The following is an 11,410-nucleotide window of genomic DNA, read 5'->3' on the forward strand; positions in this document are numbered from 1 at the left end:
CGTACTGGTGGTTATGGATTATTTCAGTAAATGGCCAGAGGTATACCCAATCCCAAACCAAGAAGCAGAAACAGTAGCAGAAGTGGTTAAAAACGAATGGGTTGCAAGGTATGGTGTACCAATGGAGTTACATTCTGACTAAGGCAGGAATTTTGAATCAGCTGTGTTCCAAGAACTGTGCAAGAAGTTGGGCATTCGAAAAACACGGACAACTGCATTGCATCCTCAGTCCGATGGTATGGTGGAACGTTTCAATAGAACATTGGAGGAGCATTTAAGGAAAGTAGTCGACAAGTACCATAAGGACTGGGATACACACATATCATTATTCTTGATGGCCTACCGATCGGCAGTACATGACACAACGGGCCAAACTCCCGCAAAGGTAATTTTTGGCAATGACCTTCGACTGCCAGCTGATTTGAAGTATGGGATAGATGCCGATGCGGAGAGGAATGTCAAGAAATCCACTGATGTCTTAGAAGAAGAGCTGAGAGAGATACACGATCTGGTAAGGCAACGAGCAAAGATTATGAGTGACAAGATGAAAGCGAGGTACGATAAAGCAATTAATTCGGAAGGGTTTCAGGAAGGAGATTTGGTGCTGCTATACAACCCACAACGAAAAAAAGGTTTGTCCCCGAAATTGCAGTGTAACTGGGAAGGCCCATACAAAGTTGTAAAACGGATCAACGATGTAGTGTACCGCATACAAACCACTACCAAACCACGAACCAAAATGAAAGTGGTTCATTTGGAGAGATTAGCAGCGTTTAGATCGAGAGATTTGTCTGATCGGGACGATCAGACTTAGGTGGAGGGCAGTGTTACGAATATTAGCAAAACTAAGGAGTGCTGCCAGCTCTAAGCCGATCTAAGCCGTGACGTGAATGCACATCAATAATTCAATCATTATGTATCTACATAAACGAATCAATAATTGCGTCTACACATATGTACACATTCCGACGAGCAACATTTACATACAAGGCAGCGAGAGATGAGATGTCACACACCGATGAATTTACTTATACGCTTATGTGTGTGCGGGAGACTGTAAACTACAAACACATGCATATACCTTATCTGAGTTGTCACAAGAGAGAGCAATAATTTGTGCACGTAGTTGTGGCTGGCGATTTTGTAGCCGAAACAACTAGTAACTTCTGGAAATCGAAGAGCCTAGAAGTATGCAGCGTAAACTATAAAAGCGATGCAGGCGAGTAAGAAGTAATTCAGTTTGATTTGAATTGTCAAGCAGTTACCAGTAAGACGATATCTAGCGAGCAATAGCACTATTATTTTGAAAGTCAGTTTCCTTTAAGATATCAGTTTGGTTATTAAGCTATTCGTTGCACAGTTTGAGTGTTATTGTGAAGTACTTAATAAAGGCCATTTTTCCATCATTCAATATTGGAGTTATTTATTCAACAGTTTAGTGATTCGAACTTAGCGGAGGATTGCAAATAAGAGGATTTGCAAGTAAATTCGTTACAATATTTTATTTATTTAAATGCATAACAGTTTCGTTTTGAGAATTCATGGCTTGACCTAGATATGTAAATTATACTAAAACAACAAATTATTACATAATTTCACACGCATTAACAATAATAAAATTTCACAAACAAATTCAACAGAAGTAAATAATTTTTAAAATTAAAAAAAAAAAAATAATAATAAGTATAAATTTAACAAAATTACTTAAAATCTCAGTGCAAAGCTATTAGCTAGATAAGACTAATACTTTTTTCTAAAATAGTTAACAGTAATTTGAACAGCACAATTTTTACTTATAAGATAAGCAACTACGCTTAAGAAAAGCCTTTGCTGCCTTTGCGCAAATTTTTCTGCGTTGAACAAACTTTCATTCTCAGCTTCTCACTTTCTGCACATTTTACTACCTTCTTATTAGAGCGCTTGCTTCACTTTCCTTTGATATCGCCACCAGTGAGCTCATGTTCGGGCACTTGCTCCCACAAATCCTTCAATTTATTACCAATACTTGTTGGATTCTTGCGGAGTACTGTATCTTTTGCGAGTAGCGTAGCGGTGGCGAAACCCTCTTCGAAATCTTCTGCAGAATCGCTACCAGCTGAGGTCCCTTCCAGCGACTCAATTGCGCACTTGAAATTATTTGTAGAGAAAAAATATTTTTTTATATTAAATATAAAATTAAACTTTTTAATACTCACCGCAAACCTTGGCCCAGTCACTAAGAAAAAGGCGCAAAATGCCAACAACAAAATGTTCATTGCAAAAAAGTTGTAGTTCGGTTTGTAACTTTGTTGTTGTAATTTACACATTGCTACTTTAACTGAATTAAAAAATATGCCTGAAACGGCAAAAATGTTTTAAACTTTAGAATTTAGTTTTTTTTTTTTTGTATCAAAAGCAACAATTAAGTACGTGATTTTTGTAATATAGAGCGTTTTGCACGTTTTCAAAATTATTCAAAAAATTCCATAAATTCAACTGACGATATATTTTGTTTTTATGTATTGCTTTTGTTTTTGTAATTTCGAGTTTTTATGCGCGCTTTTTGTTGTTATTTCATCGGTTAACGACCCCGTTTATTGAATTGTCACGCTTTGGCCGCTCGTTCGCGACTAATATAAATAACATTGAACACTCACTCACCATAGCGTTCACTCGCTCACTCTCTTACGACCCGTTTTCCATATAAAGTAACGTAATAAATAATTAAATATGTTTACATACATAAATACATGCATGTAAAAATTCAAATCAAAATAAAATATATAGCTCTCGAAACTAAATGTTAATAAGAGCGTTGAGGTACTGAACAATTTATACCCAGCTGCAACTTTTTAGTTCCAGAGAATTGATGCTTTTTGTAACTCTTTGCATAACTTGTTGGAGATAGAATCGATAAGTTGATATAAAGAAAATACGAAGAAGCAGTTTGTTATCGGTTATCGGTTTATTATCGGCGTGTTATCGCCGATTCATTCGCACAGAATTGTAATCGATTTTAGAGTGAATTTTTAAAACTTTCTGTTTTATAACAAACCAATCGATTACAAGCCGCTAACAAATTAGTAACACTCCGCAAAAAGCGATATCTTCTTTATAACAAATCTCTAACTTTTTAACAAGAAATCGATAACTTTTCGAAAACATATCGATAACATTCCGATGGCAAATTGGGAACACTCCGCTACTAAATCGGTAACTTTTTGATAACATTATTATACAATATTTATAACTTTCGATCATAAAACGAAACCTTTGCGATAACAAATCGATTTTTTTTCGATAAGAAACCTTTAACACGCCGCTAGTAAATTGTTAACATTCCGATACCAAATTGATAACTTATCGGTAACTAAACGATAAAGAATTTATGAGCTTCTCAAGCATAAATCGGTAACTTTTTGTAAATTTGTAGATAACATGTCAATCATTTTTCTATAAATAATCGATAACTTTGGGATAATAAATCAATAACTTGTCGATAAGAAATCAGTAACTCATACATCTTTTGTTATCGACAGCAAGTTTATTGCGTTTCGCTAAGAAATCGGTCGCACGTCTATATACCGTCGATAACACACCAATAATAAACTGATAATGGCATACAAATCTCTAACTTTTTAATCAGAAAGCGATGACTTTTCGAAAACATATCGATAACACGCCGACGACAAGACTCCGATACTTAATCGATAACTTTTTGATAACTTATCGATAACTTCACTATGAAATATTTATAACTTCTCGTTCATAAAACCATAACTTTGCGATAAGAAATCGATTTTTTTTATAAACATAAATCGATAACTTTTTGAATACAACATGATAATTTTTTGTAAGCCTTCAGATAATATGTTAATAATTTTTTGATAAATAATCGATAATTTTAGGATAATAATAGGGCCCATACATTACACCAGCTTGCATGCACAATCATGTGATTGCGCCAGCTGATTGACCGTGTGTGAGCCAGTGGTGTGATTGTGCCAGCCGATTGTGCTAAATCAAACCGAGTTTGATATTTTTATGATTGTGCACTCAGAATGGCGTCGTGGGTGTTTAAATTAGCACAGTCGACTTAAATATTTTGAGAGAACATCAACAACGCAAAAGAAAAACAGTTTTGGAGTGAATTTTTACATTTATACCATTTTATTTTTTTAAATTATTTTCATTTATTTATTTTTTTTAAAGACATTTATTTTTTTAAAGACAATAGCAATAATAATTGCTGCACAAATAACATCGTCATCCATATCTATTAACCAAAATCCACAACTTAACACGCTGAATGCCTCTAAACAAATGATAATTGTACAATCAAGATGGCATCGTATATGCTTCATTCATGATTGTGCAATCACATGATTGTGCATGCAAGCTGGTGTAATGTATGGGCCCTATAAATCAATAACTTGTCGATAAAAAATCAATAACTGTTGTTGTCCGGGAGTCCAAGGAAACTTGCTATTTCAACAGGTGTGGACCATAATGAGGGGGATGTTAGTTGCGTTGGTTCCACAATACAGTTGAAGAGATGGTTGATGTCATGTGGGCACACTACAAGAAGGACATACATTTTGTATGTCGGGGTTGATTGCGGATAGGTAAGAGTTTAACCTGTTACAGTACCCAGATCGAGGTTGAGCTAGAGTGACGCGTGTTTTCCTTGGGAGAGTGCGTTCCTCCTCTGCTAGTTTTGGGTATTGTTCTTTAAGTACTGGATTCGCCGGGCAATTCCTGGCATAGAGGTCCGACGCCTACTGTGGATATTACTGAGGACCTGCTTGTACTTTTTAGCTTCATACGGATGTGTTCTCAGATGCCGTACTTCCTCATAATGCTTACTGAGATGACCACTTAAGCCCTTGGGCGGTATGACCTCAAAAATCAGATGTCCGTTGGGATGCCCAGGTTTCTGGGTAATCAACAGAAACTGTTTGGTTAGATAGCATTTCATTTCTCTCCCTAATGGGGATTATTCTCGCCTCATTGTGTAGATGGTGTGCTGGGGACATAAGAAGACAGCCCGTAGCGGCTCTGAGGGCGGTATTTTGGCAGGCTTGTATTTTCTTCCAGTGAGTAGCCGTTATTGGCGACCATATCGGGGACGCATATCATGCAATCGGCTGGCCAATTGCTTTTTAAGGAGTAGTGAGCGTTTCTTCTTTGGGTTTACCCCAAGTACTGCCGGCAAGAGATTTGAGGATTTTATTACGGCTCTGGATTTTTGGTACAATTGCGGCTGCAGGCTCTCCAAAATGTCTTTCCATTATATCCCCTTCTTCCCTTTTTCCTATCTTTTCCCTTCGTTTCAGTTCCTTTCCTTTCCTTCCATTGCTTTTCCCTTACTTTCCTCTACCTTCTGTCTGCGGTAATTCCCATTAATTGAGCTCCTGTCTGATTTCGCCCATGTCAACTCTACCACGTTACATTGTTACCATATTACGCTACAGGGACTACACTTACATTATAAATCATCCCCTTCCATATAGCATACCGCTTCTGTGGACTTCGCATCCGCTTACGCATACATTCTGGATTCCCCTATACCATGAGATAAAGTGTTTACACATCAATCGTTTCCAAGTTGGATCTACATCCGACAAAGGCCCATCTTAACAGAAACCACTGCCAAGAGAACTTGTGGAGAGTTCGTTTAACGGTTATAAATCAATCAATCAGGGAGCGCCGGTACCATTTTTTTCTTCAAAACAAAATGGAGTTTTTTTCGCCACAGCCCGTAAACCTGTTTTACGTGATATAGTTGACATATTGTTTAAAACAGTAACTTTTCCAAAGGAGACTCCTTTTGAAAATTATGTGGCCACCAGAATGTGATTCTATCTGAGCCAGATTAATTTTTCATGTTTTTAATGTCAGTAACAATACCATGAGCATTAAGCACAGATAGGTATAATAATAATGAGTCCCTTGTAACTCTTTCCGTTTCTCTAATAAAAAATGTACTTCAAAGTGGCTTACTGCTGTTCCTATCGATATAATGAATATGCCGCTAGCACTCCCACTTTTTAACATCACTCATGTCCATGCCTACAATCACTTGTTACTTTCTCGTCCTAATAGCAATGTACTGCAGAAAAATTCATAAAGCAGTTGTATTCGCAGCTCTCTCGCCTTTTTCATGTTATTAATAGTAAGTATTAATAGCTTATTAAATTTTCTATACAATATTTGCTCTCCCCTTAGGAAAAGTGCTGAAAACACTTTAAGACCTGGTAACGAGATTCACAATACAAATATATTATATTTAGTGAAGCGAACTGTCCCCCTCTTTGTAGAGACTGCCAATTTTTTCCAAATAAAGATTAACAGAGCAATGACTGTTCATTCAACAGAAGAGCGCAGTTGTTTTAACAACACCTCAATTTCGTTTGATCAACTAAAACTATGTCAGCGATACCGATGAGTTCACAATTTAGCCTGTTGGTTTAACTATATTTAAATTTAGTTTGATCAACCAAAACTATGTCAGCGGTACCGATAAACTCACAATTTTAAAATGCTAGTTCTTTTACAGTTGATTTGCTGCATGAATCTGTTGATTTAACTATAAATTTAGTTTGATCAACCGAAACTTTGACCGCCGTACCGAATTTTATCACGTAAAGATTAAGGTTTTTTACAACAATTGCTGTTGTTTTGACGGAACGAAATTTTGATTATTTCAATAGAATTGGGTCAATTTAAAGGCAACTGTATGAAATTGTTGATTTAACTGAGGCAATTTCTTTCTATGTGGCAGTATTTATAAAATTTAAATCCCAATCTTTGTTGAAGCCCTCCTTGGCCAAAGCGGAGCTAAGGAGGGTAATGCCGCACAGTTGTGAAGTTGCGCGGCCTCTCTGATTCCCCAATCTTGAGTATGTTACCTTAAGGCTTTTAAAAAAAAAGTGCGACTCAACGGTCCCACTCCGGCATACTCAGATTAAACATTCACTGAAAGGCAGGCTTGATACACCTAAAAAAGCAGCTTTAAACGAACGTTGGTCTTTCGATATTTTTCTGTTCCTTGTAGACGAAGCAAGGAATAAAGGATGAAGGATAAAACCAAGCCTTTAAATACTCTTTATATGACTAGAGATTCGTGGTGTTCAGCATCCAGCTGAAAACATCTCTTAATATAAAAAATCTGATAGAATGCGCCATCTCTGAGACAACAGGTTCCAGTATCAAATGATTTACCATACGCCTATATGAAGATGGTAAAATCCAAAGCCAAATCTATCACGATATACCCCCGAAATAAACACCAAAATTCCAAGCTCTATTCGAAATTCCTTCGAAACGTTACTAATTTCCCTTTTTTCGTGAGTGGAGAAGAGTGCCTTTACCGTGATATCCAGTTCGTTTGTATTTAACTCCAGTCTCGGGATCCTCTTCAGTACTTAATGAGACGAAATTGTTTAGCTTCGCCACGTTCCATCTTCAGGTGCCTCTAATTGTGTTATTATGGCCTTCCAAGCAAAGAGATGTACTGGTGAGCGCTGCCAGTAAAGTCTGCAAGCATTGCCCGCACTTGTATGGCTCCAGAAATCCTCTCCGACTCCATCAAGATATCTGATATTGTTTCTTCGCAGCCTAGTCTTCTGAAAGTCGACGATTGGCCAGAGTTTATGACTATTAGTCCTAGTCTAGCCGCCATGTCCTGTACCCGTCTTCTTCATGGATTAGTCGTTGGCATTCCCCACTCTTTAGCTCTCGAGTTAAAGTCATCTGCTATCATCACCGCTCCGTACATTTCTCGGGCTGTGCCCTAACTCCAGTACGCTCTCGGTGGGTGTCAGGTAGCAGCTGATTGTTGTGGCGTACGATTTCACATTCAATTTCCTAAAGGCTGTCAAGTATTCAAACCATTGAACTCTCGCTGAGTGCAAACACGTGTTGTGCTATTTTAGGCTATCGAGTGAGTGCAAACCACCAATCTTTGTGGGTTAATGCTATTATTACCAACACAAATACAACAATAATTAAGTGAGCGAAATATGATGTAGTTAATTATTTTCTTTACCACTCGATTAGCGGTAGGCCATTACTAGGTTGCCGATGTGACATAATGCGGCAGGTGCATGAGTTAATAATAACAGGTGTGATGTGATGCTGGCAGGGGCAATTCCACTGTAGGAGCAGTATGAAACTGAATAACTGCTATGTACGAAAGCCTAAAAATATGTGACTTTTACAGTATTTGCGCGAAAAAATTACTTAATCTTATGAACCCAACCTCCCTTACGCCCACATCAAACAACGCCTCATCATTACTATGAAATTTAATTATTCATGAATTGTAATTGACTAATATGAGTTGAGTAAATTTGCACAAAAATAAAAAAAAAAAATTAATTAACTTAATAATGTTACAAACTTATACTTCTACCGTCTTCGCGCAAACGTACATACATACCAACTTACTTCCTACATATGTACATACATACCACAGTACGAGGCTGAATCAATAAGCACGCGCTTGAGGCAGAAGCATTTGTAAACGGTTTTGTATTGAATAATCGATTTTTTATTAAATGTTATCGAAAATATAACGATATTTTATCGAAAGGTTATATTTACAATATTATTTCAATAACAAGTCGATGTTTTTTCGCAAACAAGTCGATATTTTCGACAAGAAATCGAATTGTTTCGATAAAAAAAAACGATTATTTTCCATAACAACCCGATGTCCTTTCAATAAAAATTCCATATTTTATCGAAAGGTTATACTTACAATATTATTTCAATAACAAATCGATGTTTTTTCGGAAACAAGTCGATATTTTCGACAAGAAATCGAATTGTTTCGATAAAAAAACGATTTTTTTCAATAACAAATCGATATTTTTTCCATAAGAAACCGAAGTCCTTTCAATAAAAATTCCATATTTTTTCGACAACAGATTGATAACAAACCTTTTCGATAAAAAATCGATATATTTTTTTTTATAACAAATCGAAGTTTTTTCAATAAAAAATCGATTATTTTTCAACAAAAAGTCGATTTTTTTCGATACCAAACGATAAGTAATCGATAATCAACAAATAGTACACCGATTTCTCTTCGAAAACAGTGGCTATCGCTACCAAGCCGATAACTAAATGAAATGAATTTTTGCCGAAACCTTCTAAATATTTCCAAAGTTATTTTCACAATAACAAATCGATGTTTTTTCGAAAATAAGTCGATATTTTTCGACAAGAAATCGAATTGTTTCGATAAAAAACGATATTTTTTCCATAACAAATCGAAGTTCCTTCAATAAAAATTCGATATTTTTTCCACAAAAGATTGATTTTTTTCGATAAAAAAGCTATATTTTTCGATCACAAATCCATATATTTTTCCCAGATCAAATCGAAGTTTTTTCAATAAAAAGTCATTTATTTTTCAACAAAAAGTCGACTTTTTCGATATCAAATCGATAATTTCTCGATAATCAACAAATATTACACTGATTTCTCTTCGAGAACAGTGGCTATCGCTAACAAGCCGATAACTAGTGATAATTATAACAAGACGATAATTTTTCGTATTCATGAATTAATTTTTCCCGAACCCTGCTAAATATTTCGATACTATTGAAGGCTATCGATATTATTTATTAAACTATCGAAAATATCGAATGACATCACTCTCGATAAAACCGAAGCTCGTCCTTATGGCTTACTTACCTACTCATGTGAACTAGCTACGAAGAAAAGGGTGCCCTCATGACGCGTACCACCTTCGGACGATGGAGCCAAAACCATTAGGCTATAATTCTCCGTCGCACTACTCAGGTGAAGTGGGTCTCATTTTCTACGTGCCTTCATGACCCCTTCTTCCCAACTCTGCTGACGGCCGAAGTTGCGTGGACACCAGGAGCTACCGTTCTTCCCATTATATACACTAACCCTCCACCGACGAATTGGTCTAGTGAGTTTTTGCTTAAACAACCCCGTCCTCCATCAGCACCTCCTAGATAGAGTAAAAATATGGACTACTAACAGAAGTCCTCGCAGTTATCTGGTAGGTAATTAGCTCGTCTAATATCGCCCCTACCACTGCGCTCTGTAGCGACTGCCACTGTTGCAGTCCTGATATTCAGCAGCTGTCGGCCTCTATTCCGCTCCATGGCTACTACGACTGTTCATTATCTCCGCTAATAGCACAATCTCTTGTCGTTTTCGATCTCCGGTACTATCGCTGCCGTAAGTTCCGATACCGTCCGCGTTCATCTACTTCGTCCATCGTATATTGCTGAGCCCATTTTCTTGGTACTAAAGGCTGCTTCCACACTGAATTTCTACCAACGAATTTAAAAAAAAAAAAAAAAAAAAAATCCTCGTACTTCATATGTGATTAAATTTGTATTTATTATGATTCACTGGAAAATTCACTTTTAAAAAATATGTCGAATAAATTGTTATTGCGGAAATTTAATTTGCAATTTTGTATTCAGATGGCGTTTAATTGCATTACGGATTTAGACATTTGAAACGATATTCGCCGGTATTAAAACGTAACTCCTTCGCAGCTTAACTGATACAAGATCCACCTTTCTAGGAGCACACTGTAGTTGTGCGGTGTACCACATTTACTGCTGGTATTCATCTCCAGTTCACACATACCAGATTGGGTTAGAGATTAGCGTGTGATGTCAGCCACGCACCCCAATAGCCTTTACTGAAAAGGAGCTAGCTGAGGTCGGGAGCAATTTCTGGTACTGCCCGATAACGCTCAACCACACAGCTTTGGATTTAAGCGCTTAGACAGTAGTCGGACTGTTGGTGGAAATGTTAAATTTCCTAACACAAGACGCACTGGATAGCATCCCGTCCATCGTGCCCATCATAGCAGCGACTTCCGCTTGGAAAACGATGCAGTACTCCGTGTTACTGATTGAATACGCTCCCTTCAACCTTCCAAGCATCTTGAACCCATACATAAACTTTCGCCCTACCGACTTAATCTTGGCAGAGGAAACCCATTAGTTTCAGAAAATCTAGAATTAATTTTCAATAATTTCTGGCCTGTTCGGGTATACACTCAGGATCATTGTGAGGCTTTTTGGAGTAATGTGAGCATCAATTGGGCGCTATTTTGAGACCACTTCAGGGTGGATTTAGGTATTAGAGTACAATATGGGATTTATTCCAACATTATTTCGGGATTATTTCGGTTTTATTTTCGGATGCTTTGATATGGTTATAGTATCATTTTGGGATCGCCACGAAGGTATTATGAAATTTTTACGGATTTTTTAGCGACTATTTCGGGATCATTTTGGTACTTAGTATTTTGGAACCATTATGATTAAAGAGCTATCGGCTTGTTATCGATAACAAATATTCTCGACGAGAAGTCAGCATAAAAATATATAAATACTTGGCGCGATTTACTTCCGAGGAGATTTAG

General features: G+C 36.9%; 1 long non-coding RNA gene across 1 annotated transcript; it reads right to left on the minus strand.

Moving 5' to 3' along the window:
• Positions 1-1,495: 1,495 nt before the first annotated feature.
• On the minus strand, positions 1,496-2,588 carry LOC137247835 (uncharacterized). The gene is made up of 2 exons (XR_010951900.1): positions 2,196-2,588; positions 1,496-2,126 (listed from the first exon to the last, which is right to left on the minus strand). It is a non-coding gene; the product is annotated as an uncharacterized lncRNA (long non-coding RNA).
• Between the last annotated feature and the right edge of the window lie 8,822 nt (positions 2,589-11,410).

Source organism: Eurosta solidaginis, chromosome 4 (genome assembly GCF_040869045.1).
Source record: "Eurosta solidaginis isolate ZX-2024a chromosome 4, ASM4086904v1, whole genome shotgun sequence".
Taxonomy (NCBI): domain Eukaryota; kingdom Metazoa; phylum Arthropoda; class Insecta; order Diptera; family Tephritidae; genus Eurosta; species Eurosta solidaginis.